Source organism: Monopterus albus, unplaced genomic scaffold, assembly GCF_001952655.1.
Source record: "Monopterus albus unplaced genomic scaffold, M_albus_1.0 scaffold2.1, whole genome shotgun sequence".
In the NCBI taxonomy this organism is placed as follows: domain Eukaryota; kingdom Metazoa; phylum Chordata; class Actinopteri; order Synbranchiformes; family Synbranchidae; genus Monopterus; species Monopterus albus.
In genome coordinates this window covers 1,920,858-1,938,912 of record NW_018127882.1, presented here as the reverse complement: position 1 = coordinate 1,938,912, position 18,055 = coordinate 1,920,858, and the positions used below count along the sequence as shown (strand labels likewise).

General features: G+C 40.5%; 1 long non-coding RNA gene across 2 annotated transcripts in view; it reads right to left on the bottom strand.

Moving 5' to 3' along the window:
- LOC109956710 (uncharacterized) overlaps positions 1-17,502 on the bottom strand; it is a 73,583-nt gene extending 56,081 nt beyond the window's left edge. For both annotated transcript variants that reach the window (XR_002274451.1, XR_002274452.1), the window contains exons 1-2: positions 17,286-17,502; positions 17,099-17,173 (exon numbers count right to left, since the gene is read on the bottom strand). This is a non-coding gene — a long non-coding RNA (uncharacterized LOC109956710). The remainder of the gene's footprint in view (positions 1-17,098; positions 17,174-17,285) is intronic.
- Positions 17,503-18,055: the final 553 nt, after the last annotated feature.

Sequence of the window (18,055 nt, the reverse complement as noted above, 5' to 3'; positions counted from 1 at the left end):
TAGTTAGATTAACTGACACACTGTAAACAAGAAGTCTACAAACCATCTGATTAGTTTACTCAGATTTTTCCTCATGAAATGTCAGTAATTAATAGTTAATAATTGACCCAGGACATTGGTCTGTAATCTGAGAGCTGTGGGTAATACCATTATTGCCCACATTTGTTTTTCCACTCACATAAGTTTGGTTAGTTTTAAGCCTGTAAGACTGTATGACAACATGTGTTTGTTGCAGAAACCAATCTGTTTTAGCAATATTCCCAGAGTTCAGCAGTTAAAGGAATAGTCTAACATGTTCACAAACTCACTTGTTTGCTCTCGGTGAAAGCGGTATAGACAGTGGATGGATGAACATGACAGCGGTACGATACCACTGGTATCAAACGTCTCATCTAACGCTCAGCAATAAAGTGAACATGTGCATTTCCTTCTACTCAACATCTACTGTTCTTGGGTTCAGTTACTCTAGCTAACAGGATGTGATAAACCTACAAAATCAAAATTAAAATTCCTACATTAAAAATTTGACTGCATATGTTATTTTGATACTTTCCACTCCTGTCCACAGGCTGCACCAATGCAATTCTTACAGGCACACAGTAAATACAAACTGGTAGCCTCATTTGTGGCATTATCACACTGGATACTGAGCTTGTAGAATTAATGGAAAAACCTCTATTTTTTAATGCTTTCTCATGCATCGGTTAAATAAACATGCAGGCCCAGCAGCTGTTCAAGGTGCAACCCTCAAGTATCTGCAGATATATCTGAGGTAAACAGAGAAGGAATTGACCGTGCTGTTTTAGCATTCAACTCAGGTTTGATAGAGTGCAGAGAATTTGAAATTAGTTCGATGTGAGTAAAGAGCTTAATGCCTTTAAAAACCTAGCACAAGGATATATGGGCTCACCATCTATCACGTCTGTGTCTCTACGTGTACATCTGTATGTGTGTGTTTGCAACAGAGAGAGAGTATATGCGCGCATGTGTGTATGTTAGAGAGACAGAGAGATAGAGTTCATGAACATGCATTGACCTACAGTATGAGTGCGTGCACATTCACACACAGGCGCACACACACACACACATTCCTTCATCAGACTAATATATCATTGCACTCACAAACCAAATGAGGCAATCGCTCAAAATTATTTGCATATAAACTCATGAAATATTACTGGGTGAAACTCAGTTGAATGTTAATTACAAAGGTAATGCACTATTTGCTGATTAATGGAACGTCTCTCTTTTGGGCAAGAGATGGTACAAGCAAATGGATGATCATCAGGTGTATAGAAAACGCACTGCTAGGATCAGGGAAATCTACAGGAGGGGGGAGCAAGGACAGCAAAGGAGAGGAGGCTCTATTGTTGGGAGGCAAACAGTTGTGTTAAGTTCAGTGGACATGGTCACACGCCACAAAATCTTGTTTTACTTGAGTGGGTGAAATGAAAATGCATTATTCATTTATAGATCATTAATTATGAATCCACTGAAAGCAGGACGGGAGGCTGAGGTGTGAAGTGTGCTTGTCAAAGTATTTTTGCTGACGATACACATTACATATTTGACCTCAGAGTTTGGAACGGGCTCCTTGTGATTCCACAGAGTTGAGGCAATCAGAAGTAAGTACGTAACCACTGCAGAATGACATTCACCTCTACTGACACTGGAACAGCCCTTTTTGAACAGTCCTGAGAAATAACATTGTGCTAGTAATTACTCTGTTGTTAATCGTAAAGTAATTTATCTTCTACTTGGTCTACTGTTGCTCTACTCTACACTTCTCTTCCTCATGTATGAAACTGTCTCACATGCACACACACACACACAAACCTACATTGCTATGCTTTGGAAGAGTGTATTGATTAGGAAATCAAATTCAAGCTTTAATCTGGATCAAATCCTTAAATTGCAATAAGCCTAGTCATATTTTCCAACATTAAAGTTAAGACTTAACCTTAAAGGATAAGCCTAGTGTTAGTCTACAATACACTTGTTGTCAACACATCACATGAAAAGCCCAGCATTCTGTCTCTTTCCCCACCTTTCCTGCAGCTCTTAGTGGAAGTAATTTCACAAAACAGCTGTGCTCTCTGTAATTTTCATTTAACATTAATTCACAAGAAAAGCATCAACATTATGGTGGAACAGGTCACCCAGTGCAGGAATGTAACTCACTTGGGTGCTTTTTTTTTATTAGTCTTTATCCTTTTTCCGTTTTTTTTCACACAATTTTGACACATTGAGAAAATATACTGAATTCACATCTTTCAGAATAAAAGCAGGGACCTGACATTTCTCCTCAGAGAAGAGCTGAGTCTCTGGATTTTTGTCCTCACAAGACGATGAATAAATAACACACACAAACACACACAACTCTTAATACTCCCTGGTAAAAATAGGTCAAAATGCAATTACTACAAGCAGTGCTCATTTTTCATCCTATTAACACACTTGCATACAAATTCAGAACTTTTCAAAATTTCAAGCATTGAGGGTTTAATAAAGACATTACTCACCTAAAAACAATCAAAACAAGCACACAACAGGTACAGTAGATGTCGTCGAGTCACCAAATCAAAGGTGACAGGTATGACAGATAGAACACAGAGAAAACAATCTAACAGTCTGCAGTCTGATGCCACAGTAGCTACTAGTCACTCCATCAGAAAGCTAAAGTAACTCATGCAGCTGCTGCCTTGCAGTTAGCATCTCCCAACCCTTAACACCTCATAAGCTTACAAGGTGCTGTAGAGCTCTACACAAACATATGCATGTGAAATGAGCAAGCTCGTCTCCCTTTTTTTAGACTAGCAGACTATGAATAATGTATGCCCCTATAGCAGCCCTGGTAGAGAGACTGAGAGATTGATAGATTGATTGAGTGATGATGACAGTTATGACTAATTCATTATAAAGCTAACGCTGGTCGCGCATGTCACTCATTTGGGTTGAAGGAGTCGACTGGCCATATTCAGCCTGTGTGGATATGTGTGTATGTGTGTGTGTGTTTGTGCAGTCAAGTGAAACAGTTTAAAATTAGGGTGGGCAAACTTCTGTTTCATACTGGCCACCACTCCAGACAGAAAGTGCTATACACATGTACACACACCAGTTGTATGCCTCTGCCAACCAGTCAAATTCATGGGAATGGACAGATGTGAGGTCACTGACCTTGATCTTTGACCAGGAAAACTAATCAGTTCATCCTTGAGTCAAAGTGGACACTTGTGCCAAATTTTAAGAATTTCCCTCAAGGCTTTGCTGACATATAGGGTTCACAAGAATCAGACGGACAGCAGTATGGATGGATGGACAACATGGAAACACAGTGCCTCTGGCTGCAGCTATCACCAGTGCAGAGATGTTAAAAAAAAGATCACAAATGTATACATCCTCAGGTGCCATGAATATGTAGCCAAGTGTGGTTTTACTCTGCGGGGCGTTTGCAGAGCAAAGAGAAACCACTAGACAATATGAAAGCAGCGGTAATATGTTCACCCCACAGAGACCCAGTGCATCTCTGTAGTGACTCTATAAAGAGTAACTGAGACACATTTGAGCATGACAGTATGCATATGTTTGCATATGCATTATTACACATAAATCTGTAAGGGAGCAGTGTGTATAAAGTGTAGCAGCAGAGTTAAGACACTGCAACTACAAATTAGGACAACTATCATGTTTTATTCTGATGCGCACCAATAAATGCATGGCAAGACAGTGTCAAAAGGGGCATGAAAAATGTTGAATAATGTCCGATTCCATAATTCATGTGCCAAAAGGCTCCTTTGGAGTGGAAAAGATGAGAAGATTCTGTGAAGAAATAATGCAAAAAAAAAAAGAAACGACGAGGAAAAGGGGGAGCAAAAGAAAGTGTCAAACTAAAGGCATGAATGACATGAATGAAAGATCAAATGATTAATTCTTGTTTCCAAGAAATTATGGTTACACACAACTAATTTATTTTGTCAGTTACTTTTTGAAGAACATCCTATTGCTGCCAGGATTCTTTCATAGAGCTACAATCTTATACCTGACTGAATTCGTAGGGAGGAGGTCAGCATGAATAGAGGGCATACCAAGCACGGGACTGTGCTCTGGAGAAAAAAAATGTTGACAATGACAGATGACAGATATGAGAGTGGTATATTTTGAACTATGCCACTCATATCTGGGCAGTAAATATGATATGACATCATCTGGATTAACCAATCACATATTAGGGACATTTGGAACATGGATGCCCACCAGGAAGAGGATTCTTTTGATTACATTGCTAGCATGAGCATTCACTGCTATTCACTGTCAAATTTGGGCCACAGTTAACGCACCATAATGACACACCATGAGTTTTTGTTAGTTAGGGTACTGGATATTAAACGGTGTTTTCTATAAATGCCCACACACTGGTGGTAGTAATCGGTGCTAAGGTAGAGTAGGCTACATTAGCATGGCTAACCAATACACAACAGGAACTTCCATCCATCCATTATCTATACCACTTATCCCTGAAAAGGGTTACGGTGGGGGTGGGGGGTGAGAGGCAGGGTACACCCTGTACAAGTCGCCAGTCTATCACAGGGCTAACAGAAATTTGCAGACTGGAAACATGAGTGAAACCCCTCACGTTGACTCATCACAATGTGGCCGTATCATACGCACCTACAGCACTCCCCCTGCAACCCCAGAGTAGGGATTTGCGTATTACCACACTCAGTCTGAACGCCCCTAAATTAGCCGCTACAGGCAGCTATAGTGTGAAATCAAATGGAACATGGTGGCACTGAACATTTTGCAGATGTATCGACATTTTGCAACTTTCTTCATCATGTGAACTGAAAAAAATAATCCATCAGCATTTTGTTTCCATCAAAATGTATTGCATGCTGTTGAAGACGGGGGATAATTGGCTTCTCAGTAAAGTAACTTTGAACTGTTGGCTGCATCCAACAGTCAGCTACATCTGGAATATTCTCTGGGTATACACATGCAATTTTCATCCCTACACACATACACATACAAATAGAAACCCTGTCCATATCTGCAGACTGCTAACTAGCTCAGCTGTTTGCCAATAAATCAAAGTGTGTCTTTGTTAGCTGGATGGTTAGACACTACGCACACACCCATGAAAAAAACATTTGGCAGCTTCACACACAATTAGGGAGCCTGCCCCAGGATCCCTTCGGGTTAAAAACATCAACTGGCCCGCGTATGGTGTGATTTGGAATTCTATTTAAACACAATAACATCTGCATGAAAGTGGGGCTTGTTTGGCAGTATGCGTTTGCTTGTGTGAGCACATGCTTGCCCATTTGCATGTAAAGGTTTCTTCTGTCTTCAAAGGGAAAAATGCACCAAAGCTAAGCGTACCTAGAGGGAGCGAAAAAGCTGCAGTGTACCAGCCCTTCAAGCCTCGTCTGCATGCTTTATGTGTCTGCCAGTAACAATATGTATGCATTTCCACATTCAAAGAGACCACTGAATATTTGAATACATTTGCTAACTGACAGACCATGCTTTAAAGATTCAAAATGAAAAATGGGCAAGACATTTCTTTCAGCTAGTTCTATGCTGTTTTTCTGTAAAATTAGATAGAGAAGAAAATAAAACCCTGATGAGGAAAAAAAAAGGGAACACTAGTGAATAATGAATTAAAACCAAGGAGAAGGAACTAACATAATAAACACACTGCTAGCGTCTTCCTCTTCTATGTAAAGCCTGACACAAATGTGTTTACCTGTCTCGATCACATTTCTACAAAAGCTTAAATATTAGGAGGAATAGATGTGGGTCTTCGCTGTTTGCCAAGTTAAATATGCAGTGATGCATTAGTATCACAGACAACTTGTCTGCTTGATAGCAGCAGACATATCAGTGAAACCTTGCCTCCAGCGAGATGGAGAGTGAGTAGAATCTCTCCATCCGATCTGCTGAGCCTCTCCAGGTGAGCTGAGCTCCAGAAACTCGGCTCACTGTTGTCTGAATCACCGGCTGCTGCGTTAGCACGCGCTGCCGAATCTTTCTGACACACAACTACTGCCTGCTGGTTCAAAGACCTTCTTCAAAATGCTCCCCTCCACCTTTCTCTTCCACTTTATTCCTGCAACAGTAGGCTGAAAGCTCTCTCTCTGTCTTGTCAAACGAAGAGAATGGGCTTTGAGATGCTATCTTGCTGAACACACCATATTTTGAACAGATGTAACCCACAAAGGATAGAATATATAGAACAGGACAAGTGAAAAGGTTTTGCTAATTATACAGTGGTGAATTTTGAGACATCACTATGCATGAGAGCATCTGCATTTTCATGCAGTCCCATGCATTATATATTGCTTTACAGATGATGATTTGGAACAATGACATTTAGTTTGGTAAATACCAGATCCTAATGGGTAGAGTTAAAGACAGGCAATGGTGTGTTGTGTGAAGCTCAGCTGACTGGTGCAAAGAGAAACAGACAGACCTGTTTTCCCAACAGTCAAATCTCTCTTGCAGTGGCAAGGAAGAGTCCTGGCACTTAAAAACCTTTAACGCTTGCCACCCACTGTTTCCCTCTGTCTCCAATCCTCTCTAATCCCTATGAGTTTACTATCTGTGGCTTCTTTTTTAAAAGCTGACTCCCCACCATCAACCTCCTCAGCCTCCCATTCCCTACCATTTGGACTCACCTCCCCCAGTCCAATCATTTCCTCCCCCAGTTATACTCCAGTATAAATCACCTCTCTGCGATAGTTTTAATGGCTTTTTAATGAGCCTAATGTTTTCTGTTTTAATGAACTTCTTACATCAGCCTTAATCATTTTAGGTGGATGAAAAATGATTGAGAAATGGCCTACATTAATTTAATTTACTGTTCAGTCAGCACAGCCTTCTTTACAACCCTGGGAAGGCTGGGGCAAGTAGGAATGAGCGGATGGAGGGAGGAGTGGAAGGAAGAGTGGACAATGGTCCAATCACTTGTGGCATAACAGAAAAGAAAAGGAAGAAAATAGAGGAAAAGCATAAAATGAGAACCCACAATGTGGGGTATAAACAGTACTGGGCAGTTACCAATCCAAATAACTCTGCATTACTGTGTTGCTTGAAGGTGATTTGACTTTTGTCCTAGTTTGTTTGGCTTATGACATGTGCATGAGTAGGTTCTCATCTGCTATTAGTCAAAAAGCTAAATGAAGCACCATCATTATTTTGACTTTATCTCAGTCAAAGATGCAAAGAACATTATTCATCCTCTGCAAACGTTGTGTGGGTAGCAAAATTATTCACCTGCAAAATTCTACACATAATTTAGTAAAGTATTTGTGAATACTTATTGATACAGAGGTTTCTGCTACCACGCTGATAGATTTTAAGTAGGAAAGAAGAAGCTTGTCTCTGGATACATTGTAGAGGAGATGTTACTCTTTTCCACTGCTTTCCTCATTTACTGTAGTGTCACTATAGAGAGAATATCTACAAAGAGCAACGACAAGCTGCCACACAGAAAGATGTTTACCCAAAAAAAAAAAAAAAAAAAAAGTGCTGATGAAATCTAGTTTGAAGGCCATGCTCCGAGTGGTAGATTTTTGTCCATCACAGTTAACATCTGGAAAGCTAACAATAAAAGCTTTCTGGGTGTAACCGTTCACTGGATCAACTACAGCACTTCTGAGCACAACAAGGCCACTGTAACATGTAGAGCAATCAGAGGCAGGCACACACATGACATTACTAGTGGAAGGATAGAACAAATTCACGCATCTTATACACTGCTTGGCACTAAAAGTAATAAAAGTAATGTAGCCCATTTCTTAGGCTGTTGAACAATTAGTGAGTTAATGCAATATTTTTCCATGAGTAATGTGTAATGAGAAATTGATCACCGTTTTCAAGTAATTTGCTGAACACCGGGTACAAAAGGCTAAAGAAAGAGGGGAGTGTATAAAAAGAGAACAGGGATACTGGGTGGTGCAGGAGCTGTAATTTATGAGGCCATGCTATAGGCTTGTTGTTCAGGCTTATCTCCAATTAGGCTGCATTGTTGAGGCCTGCCAGTGCTGGTTTCTACCACTCTGGGAGACCGGCAGATTTACATAGCCATTAACACAGCAGGCCCCAAATAAATGAGCTCAATATTCAGCATCTGTTGCACTGTGTTGGAGTTTCCTATCAAGCCTTTCTTGATTCTTTCATTCTCACACTTTTTTTTTGTAAACTTTCCCCATCGCTCCTTCTCCTGAGTGATGCTTAGAATTGTCATTCTGCCAACTTCAAATTAACAGAGCCATAAACCAGCTGGTGAGGCCTTATAATATAGGAGCAGAATAACACGTTTTCCTGTATGTGGTTTGAACGTCGGTTTACCCAAGGACACCTTACCTTGCCAGCATGCTGTGAGAGTCAGCCCTCGGTTTCACTGTGTTGATAGTAAAAGGCTGTGAATATGCCAAGGCTGGCTGCCAAGATTGCTTTGCACTACCTGAGCTAAGTTGTCCTTTACGGTTTGTGTGTGCGAGCGAGCATAAGGCTTGTCTGTCCTCAAGGCTGGAAGCATTACCATGCACCACTGATTATATGAAAAATCACAGCTGTGGCTGGTTACGATAAGCATTGATGTGTTTAATGATCTGCTGCTGGATTTGTGTGAGGGTGGACCCAGGCTTTAGTAGGAATGAAAACGTTAATGTCCAAACGAAACCAAACACATACATAATTCTATCATAAACAAATCAATGTCATCCGTGACATTTTTACGTGTGGCCATGTGCTGTGGGTTGTGTATGTTTTTATGTGTGACAGATGTTCCTGTACCCTGGCGGAAGGACATGCTGACCCCTGCACCGCCCTAACGCTGACTGAAAGATGAGTTTTCCGGGAAAGGGTGCAGTCCTGTCTAGCTGTGGCTGATATGTCTTCCTAACTGCTTATGATAGTCGACATGCAGACCCACCACAGTTTGCTGCCTTTGCACACATTCTCTGTATTAGTACCCATCCGCCTCAACTCAGCAATCACTTTGCTATTTTTTTCATTCATTGTAAATGTTCAGCTATAAATCTTCTCTCCTCTGTCCTTCAGTCACTTTTGCTTACATTCGGTTTTGCCATTCCTCTGCCTTCAAACTATTGTTAACTCTTTCTGTTAAAGTTTGATTCAGAATCAGACCAAGACAGTGTGTTTTAACTGCATGCTATCAGAAAATCTGTACTATTTTAAGTTGTCAAAGAGTTTGACAGTTTCTTGAAAAATATACCTCTACTAATCATAAAGTTTTTCTTCTTTTATTTTCTTATTTTATGTCGTTTTGGAATTGAAAGCAAGTGGTATTGTTTGAGATAGAATCAGTAGAACTGTCTTTGTTTCAGAGAAGATAAGAGGCACTTGTAAAGATACCTGATATGTTGTGCATTGTGCATGGACTATAATGGGCTGGGAATCTGATTTGAATAAATTTTTTCATTGTTTGTCTTTGTAGGGAGGTGTGTTTTGAAGGTTGTGTTTGTAATCATTTGGAATTATCTAGTGTGCGGTTTCATGATTTATTTACTATACGACGGGTGGCCAATGGTAAAACCAGGCACTCAGCTCTATCATTTAGCCACCTGAAAATTGTGCTATTTAGATGTCTAAGCAGTAGTTTTCGCATTATAACTGAATGTAACCAAGGGCGTTACCGCACCATTTTAACACCCTAATAAAAACACTTACACATTTCACAGCTGCCTCAAGCAGGACCAAACTGATTTATCCAGGTCATCAGGATCTAAATGAAACACTTGGCCTCAGGAAGGGGCGTTGTCAAGCTATTAGCGCTGCTAGGCCCCAAGCACTGGAGTCACACCTTTGATTTACTGCTCCAAACAATCATAGCGCTGTCACAAAGCTGAACTGTTCTGCCGTCTTAGTAAATGGTGTGTTATATTTTTAATGCTCACAGGCCACATACACACTAAATATGCTACAAATGCTGACACTCAGCAAACAATGGATTAATCCATAGACCTATAAAGTTTGAAAGTTGGAGACAATGACAGAGGAATGTCATTATGCTCATTCTTTTTTTTTTACACGGTAAATATTACTTACATAAAACGCATGGATTCACCTATTTGGTATGGTGTAAAAAGATTCTGACTGAAAAAAAAAATTCAGATGTCGGGCATCTTTACAGTAGCTACACCTGAGACATCTGATACACATGATCTGATAACTACCCTTGCTGTCCATTGACTTCTATCTTGTTGATACAGAAATCAAAGACAAGTTATTAAATGTATGTTAGCCACTTCAGTCTCCAATGTGCATCAACACCATGTGCCACTCGTTCAGTATTTCCTTAGTTGTATGAAACGTATCTTGCCCTTTAACTTGTTAGTCTTTGCTGTCACATTTTTGCTCTCCTCTTGTGTTGCATTTCCAATAGCTGCGCGTGTCTTTACGCACACCATCTGAGCTGACCCATCAGCCAGCCTCCAGACCTTCAAACCAACTCATTATGTAACCACTTCCACAAAGACAGGTAGACTAGACATGTCACAGTCAATCTATCCCACCAAGACTTTAACAAGCTGAAGTGGATGGGCAGGCCATTTCACAGGCTGACCTCACCCCACCCCCTCCACCAAGAAGAAACATGTTCTGGACAAGCCCTTGACCAAGTGTGTGTGTGTGTTTGTGCCTGCACACATACTGTATGTGCAGTGAGATTTCACCCTGCCTTGGGACACTTCAGACTGTCAGAATGAGACAGGTGATGAGACAGTGGAAAGGCCAGAAAGCAAGGTGAAAGATGGAGAGACAGACTATCTGTTTGTCCATCTGCCTGTCTGTCTGGATATGTGGGTAGGTGGGTTGCTGGAGGGTAATTAAGTATATTTTTGTCAGCTAACCAGCGCCGGTTCCCTTATCAGACATGGGAAACCACAGAAGTAGAAAGAAACCAGATGGGTCATGGCCAGCAGGGGTGTTTGTGTGTGTGTGAATTTATGTGCAGGTGGGTGGGTGAGAGAGAATGAGACAGTTCTAATTCCCAGACACCAGCCCTTGGGGGGATAGAAGTGGAATTGAACATAGTCTGGAAGGGACAGCTTTGACAGCTTCCCTAAATATGCCCAGTAATGTTTTCACTCACTCTGGACTGAGGGAGCTCTAGTTTTAGCCTGGATGCACATTACTGGCCCAAAAGCCCTCACACATGATCACTCCAGAGAACGACAAGGTGGTCATTTTTCTTAAGAGAAACTTCTGGAGAGAAACTTCTGAGGCACACATGCACAGAGAATGCAAATTCAGTTTGACAAAGGCTGTACGCTTGAAGTCCCATGATCAGTTTGGTTGCACCGCTCTTTCTTTTCCCATCTAGTTTAGTCTGCACAAGTTTATAGTACACCTAAAGCACCTTGTAGACATGATGCATCACCCTCATGATGAGCCTCAGGGTTTTGTTTTCATCCTCATCTGTGAGTAAACTTAGAGGTTTGTAATTCACCCTTGTCCTTGCATTTGTTTCTTTTGGAATTGTGCTATGGCCATTACTTACTACATCATAAGTCATGAAGGGCCCAATACCATATTTTCCACAAGACACACAGTCTCTAAGATACATGTCATGGGAAATTGCTGACGCTCAGGTAATTTCAATATATCAACAGACTGGGTTCTTTCCAACATTTCTGTAGTACGGCTCTGTATGTATGACTGTCACACTTTCATTGCTTTTCAATGAAATAGTTACTTTTGTTGTCTTGAGTGTGTAGTGCCTTAATAAGTCTGCAGGTATGTAAATGAGTAAATATGTGATCAGGTCCATCAAATGGGCATTTAAATAACTTCATATCCTCCAGTCCAAAGTATATCTTTTGTATTTAACACATACAGTGCAAATTGGAAGTGGTGGTAGCTAGCCTAAAATTAATGGATAATTATTGACCACTAGTGGTTAAGGTTTGCTTAACTAGCCCTGGTGACTGACATTAGCTGAAGGCTTGGCAACTGAATGAAAGCAAAATGATCTGGCAGCTACAGTAGGTTAGCCACCTAACATGTAGCCTACATGTTTGAGTTAGCAGGAGGTACAGTACATCTTTCCTTTTCAGCTGAGGGTAACCATCTTCTCACAACTCGCTGTCCCTGAAGACTGATTAATTGATATCAACCATTTAACAAAGATGCAAGTCGACCCCCATATCCATAAGTAATGGATATTACTGGCATTATTGATTGCAATTTACTCAACTACACAGCTTGGATAGGGTTCGAAGAAAATCATGATTATGGAAAGTAACTTATAGCTAGGACAAACAGATTTTAAGCAGCTAAAACTACTCGATTAAGGTGAAGGAGAGATTGTGGTCATGACTGAAGGGAAAAAAGGCAAAAATTGTGTGCAGCCTAAGTTGGACACAGGTGCAGGACAGTTTGTATTATGAGACTGATCAGATGCTGATGATTAATGATTACTATTTATGAACTGAGTTATGCCATTGTATTATTATGAAGATGCATTATGGATGTTTTTAAGTCAGTTTGTTATTGGTGTTACTTTATACCACGTGATTTCTTAATTAGGGGTTGGGATTTCCTAAATATGCAGCCTATTAGTGTTTATATGATTATCTGCCTGAAGAAGATCATATTGGTTGAGACCTAGCATTGTTTAAAATATTTATCCTTAAGTTATTATTATTAAGTGTATGTCTTACTTCAAGAAGAGGACACCAAATTCAAATTTCTCCATGATCACAGTGAGGAAACACGGCCTAGACCTGCTAAACTTCACACTGCACCTCATGTTGAAGTTTTGGATGACATTCTGATCCACGCACTGATGGAGGTTTGCTCAAGACAGACATCACATCCATCCCACACATGCTCCTGGATTAACCTCAGTGCAACGCCAAAGACAATTTTATGGAGCGCGCTGACACTTTGATGCCAGACACAAGCGTAATGCTGGCAGCACCGATGCCATCACTAATGCTTGTTGTTGGAGGCTCACTAATTAGGGATGTTAAGAGCAAACTTATAAATGTGCCAAGCATCATAGTTTGTGACTCGGCCCAGAAAACGATGCTGAACCATCTGGGCGTCAAAAAGATCATCATTAATGTGGGAACTAATGACATTAATCAGTTTGTTGCCTATGATCAGCTCAGAACTAAACGCATCCCCTCAGCACTTCATCCAGAGACTATGCACAACAGAACGGAATTGATGGGAACCAGCATTTTGTGTGTGTGTGTGCTCTGTTCTCTCTCTTCTCATGCTTTTTAGATATACAAGTACTATGAGCTTAAGAAATAGATATTAAGAATGACTTTACACAAGTACTCTAAGAGTTTTTTTTATAATATATGTATAAAGGAAAACCCTCCTCCTAGAAATCTCTGCTATAAAATCCATAGAAGACTTATATTATTCAGCACTCAATTTGACATTCACCTGTATTTGTGCATGTGTGTAACTGTGACACACACTGGCCCTGCTTCTGTAGCTGTGCATCAAAGAAGGGCATTTACTGTTTAAAGTATCCGTGAAAGGAAAGTCTGGCCTTAGTTGTGTTGTGCTGAATACATTTAAACCATAAAGTCCTTTTTCAAGAGCTCTTTCTGAAAATAAGATCGAACCTTCTCCCAGCAAACTACATTCAGAAGCTAATACAGAACTGACTGACCTTAAACATAAGGAATTTTTAAATCAGTTTTCAAAATGCAGTTTCAGATTTTATTCCTTAATGATGAAGCACTAATATTTGTTTTTTTACACTGTATTGACTACCGCCTGCAACACAGTGATGGAGAAAAGACACTAATACCACAGAAACCTTGGGCCAAATGCAGAAACTGTCAGGAATCCATGCAAGACATAAGTATTTTTCACCCCCATTCACCTATTAATGTCTTGTTGTCTAGGCTGTGAATTGTTTCTGGGCGGTGTACAACCACAGATGGATCCGCTGTGGGGTTCTGCTGGTGATTTATATTAATGGACCTGACCCCAATCCCTCCTTGCCTTTTTCTTCTTCCAATCTTTCTCCCCCTCTGTTCCTCCCACTGCTCGCTGTCTTTCTCATCCCTTCCAAACACCCAGGAGACAGATGGACCAGCACTCAACTTCACACCATTTAGCTTTTCAAGGCTGCTAAAATAGTGTGTGTGAAGAGGTGGAGTGACAGAGTTGGGAAACAAGGCCTGTGCGTGTAAGACAGAGAGAGAGAGAGAGAGAAGGAGAATGAGCAGACATATTGGCTATGTAAAATGTCTGCATGCTTGCATTGTTTGTGTGTAGTACATGTATGTTTAGGTGTGTGCTTGTGTGCGGGAGGGCACTGGTGTGAGGTTGGCAGGCAGAGGTATGTGGGGAGTAAATGAAGGACTTAGTGCTCTACATGACTGACTGGTCAAATCTATGATGCTACCTTGAGCTTCCCTGGCTCAGACACTCCTGCTCTTCCAGTAATAGAGACCGAGTACTTCCCTGTACCAATCCAAAGAACTGCACTGTATACAGTGGAGATACATACTGACTTCACTGTATAAAAAAACTCCTCCTATTGCTAGAGTTAGAAGTGCACATAGGCAAAAAACTGAGTTATCACTGTTGGCAATATATAATAAATAGCATATTGTGAATTAGATAAGGCTAATGTGTATGTCTTGAGGCTAATCCTATTATAGTTTTTGCCATTATATTATCTAAATACTTTCTTTTTAGCTGTGCTTTTATGCCAAAGTAAATGTAAAGTAGCCTATTAAATGTGGTTATAAAATTCTGTTTTGTAATTGTAATTTGAATCCTTAAGCATATATTTCATTGATTTCCCAATTTATCGCTAAAGTTTTGTTTTTTTTTGTATTATTGCAATGTCAGTAATAATGTCAGGCCTATTAAACCATGACCTTCCTCCTTTCTGCTACTCAAACTGCTATTGTACTGTACTATTTTTAGTACAGTATTTGGTGGAGCAGATTTATTGAGAAGAAATCCAATGACTCAGTCTTAAATTACAGGGCAGCCCTCTCTTATTATTTAGCTAACACAATTAATGAGCCAGACACAATAATACCTATGATTCAGCTGTCTCGAGGACAGTGTGTGTGTAGATTGAAAGGTAATTCTCGACCTTGGAAACAGTAGTTGACAAAGCAATCTCACCACAAAGTCCATTCAGCGGCTGTTCTGGAGCTTTTGATCATAGCACACTGTCTTCCTCAGCAGATGGAGTTTGCCCAGCTGCTGTGGAATTTACAGCCCCACAAAAATAGAGTTTCCACGGTCAATAATAAATTTTACGTTTCAGTGTATAACATGAGGTTTGAACATACATGCCCAACACAACTGGGAAAAAGTCCCTCTACTAAGATCAAAAGCTATGGAGCTTATGGCTTTACACATTTCACAGTCAACCACTAAAACTGTGTGAATATTGAGATAAAATCATACAAAAAACAATTAACCAATTTCTCCAAGCATGTTTCAAAGACAGCACTGCTCTCTTTTTCAGGAGTGCTCTGTTCACACACACAGTTACAGACATCTACTGGAAGCTACCCAACACAGCCAGAGTCTGATCTGCTGGCGAGTGACCAGCTCGCCTTGGTGAGATATTCTAATGAAGCTGGTGGTGACTCTGAGCTTCATTTTGGCATGTTTAGTAGCAATGATTAACTTTGCCTGTCTTTTGTCAGTATTCTGTACTATTTTTTTTGTTTGAGTGGTTCTATGCTTTCCCCACTTTAACTCTGTGGTGTGTGACATCACTGAATCCTACTGCTAACATAAGATCAAGGCCAAGGACCCCTTGATTGCAACTCACTTCACTGAGAGCAAACCTCAGCCTGTCCAATTGTAAGAGGATGTCTCCATCTAGGAGGGGTGTTGCCCTTGATATCTGGTGCCATGTCGTTCTCCTTGAAACAGATGATGAAATTGACTGCCATTTCGGTGCAAGGGCTGCAGTAATGCATTTGCTATATTGGACCATAGTAAAGGAGTAAAGTCACACAAGCAAACTCATTTTCCCACTCAATTCTTTGTCCTGACCTTCACCTGTGGTCACAAGTTTTGTAACTGAAAGAATAAGATTCAGGACATGCACAGCCAAAATGAGCTATCTTTACTGTGTGATTGGCCTCACCCTGCATGATAGTGGGAGGATCTCAGAGGGCCTCAGGATCAAGCCACATTTCCTTAACACTAATAGTAGCTGGTGAGGTGGGGTCAGGGACAAGGTAAAAGTGCCTCTAGGGAGCTAGGGAATATAACTTCCAGCTGGTGTAGGAGTGCGTGGGGACACGCAAGGAGTTGCTGGAAGAGTTATGTTTTCTGTTGTGTTCTTGACACTATTGAGGATGAGACAGTAGATGGATCAATGGAGGATTTTACTGTAGCACTTAAACTAAAGATCGTGCAGATATTAAGGATGGGGTTCTATTTATAGCTGGGGGGTTTTTTATGTGTTCTTTCTGCAAGTTGCAAAGTTGTGCCTGGGGCCTACAAGAGTGTGCCTTAGTGATAGTCTGATGATCTGCTGTGCCCACTATTTACCACCCCAATGGAAGCTCTCTGTCTAGCTCTGGGAATGACAGCTGTGAGTGAAAAGACCCAAATAGCTTATACTGTACATACATCATTTGTATAGTAGGAAGCAGGGGTTTTCAAAGTTTGACACTGTGCCTCAAAATACACATGCAAATATTTACACCCCAGTCTCACAACAAAATGTATAATAGCTCTGTTGGTCTGCAATACAAAAAGTACTAGTCTCACAATTACACCTTCAAAATTACAACATTTTCTGGATAGAAAATTGTGGCATAGAAATGTTTTTCTGGCAGCAAAAATGGAAGAAAATGGTTACACTTAGTGGCAGAAATTACATGGTTAAGGTTAGGGAAGGGACCCTGAGTTCAGTTAAAAAACTTTTAAATGAAAAATGCACTCTTCAAATGAAAGGTACAACATTGCACAACTTCAGACATGGGACACAATCTGTCTGTGTGAAAGTCTGGTGTTTGTTGGACCCATTCACCCACCCCAACCACCGCCTTTCTAGCGTTTTTAACTTTCTATAGGTCAAACCTGTCCGACTTCAACGGACTCTTAATGTTACCTTCCTGATCCACACTCCAGGTCAGGTGGTGGCTGTAATGGGCCATGTTGTTGTCTGTAAAACACCATAAAACACCTAGAACAAGAACACAAAGAAGGACACTGGGGTGAAAAAAAACACTGGGTCTATCTCATGTCTCTTATAACATTGTTCCCATGTCCTCAGTAGGATGTTCCAAGTCTCTTACATCGGCTCTGAGGACCAAGGAGCAGGGAGCGAAGATGGTGCTGGAGGAGCCATGGCTGAGGATACACAAAGTTCACGGAGGTTTTTTGTGAAGTGCCATGCCCATTAATCAGAAATCAGATGGTGATTGGATGTTTCAGATGAAGGATCCAAGGAAAGGACATCTCTTATTGTTAGTAATGTGTTTTCTTGAGTTCTCTCGCCTCTTATGTTTTCCTTGCATCTTAGGTTGACAAAAGTAAGACACAAGGAAAAGACACAAGTGAGGGAAACAATGGCTCTTATAAGAGATTCAGAACATACCAACTGACATCAAATCAAATTTATATAGCACTTTAAAAACAACATCCAGCTGACCAAAGTACTTTACATGGCAGAATAAAATCACAATACATGGCTAAAATGAGTAAGTAAATTTTATTTATATAGCACCTTTCACAGACAAGGTCACAAAGTGCTTTACAAAGTCAAAAGATAAAAAGAGATAAATAATATACATAAGCCTAAAAGTACTCATATAGCACAACACAATTTATAAAATGAATAAACCTAATCAATTAAAAAACTGTCTAAATAAATGTGACTTCAGCTGTTTTTTAAAATCATCAATAGATTCAGTCATACGTAGAGTCAAGGGTAGGGCATTCCACAGTCTTGGAGCTACGACCTGAAAAGACAGGTCCCCCCGAGATTTAAAACGAGTTTTGGGGACCACCAAAAGAGTTTGGTTTACAGAACGAAGAGTACGTTTGGGGGAGTATGGGGTCAGCA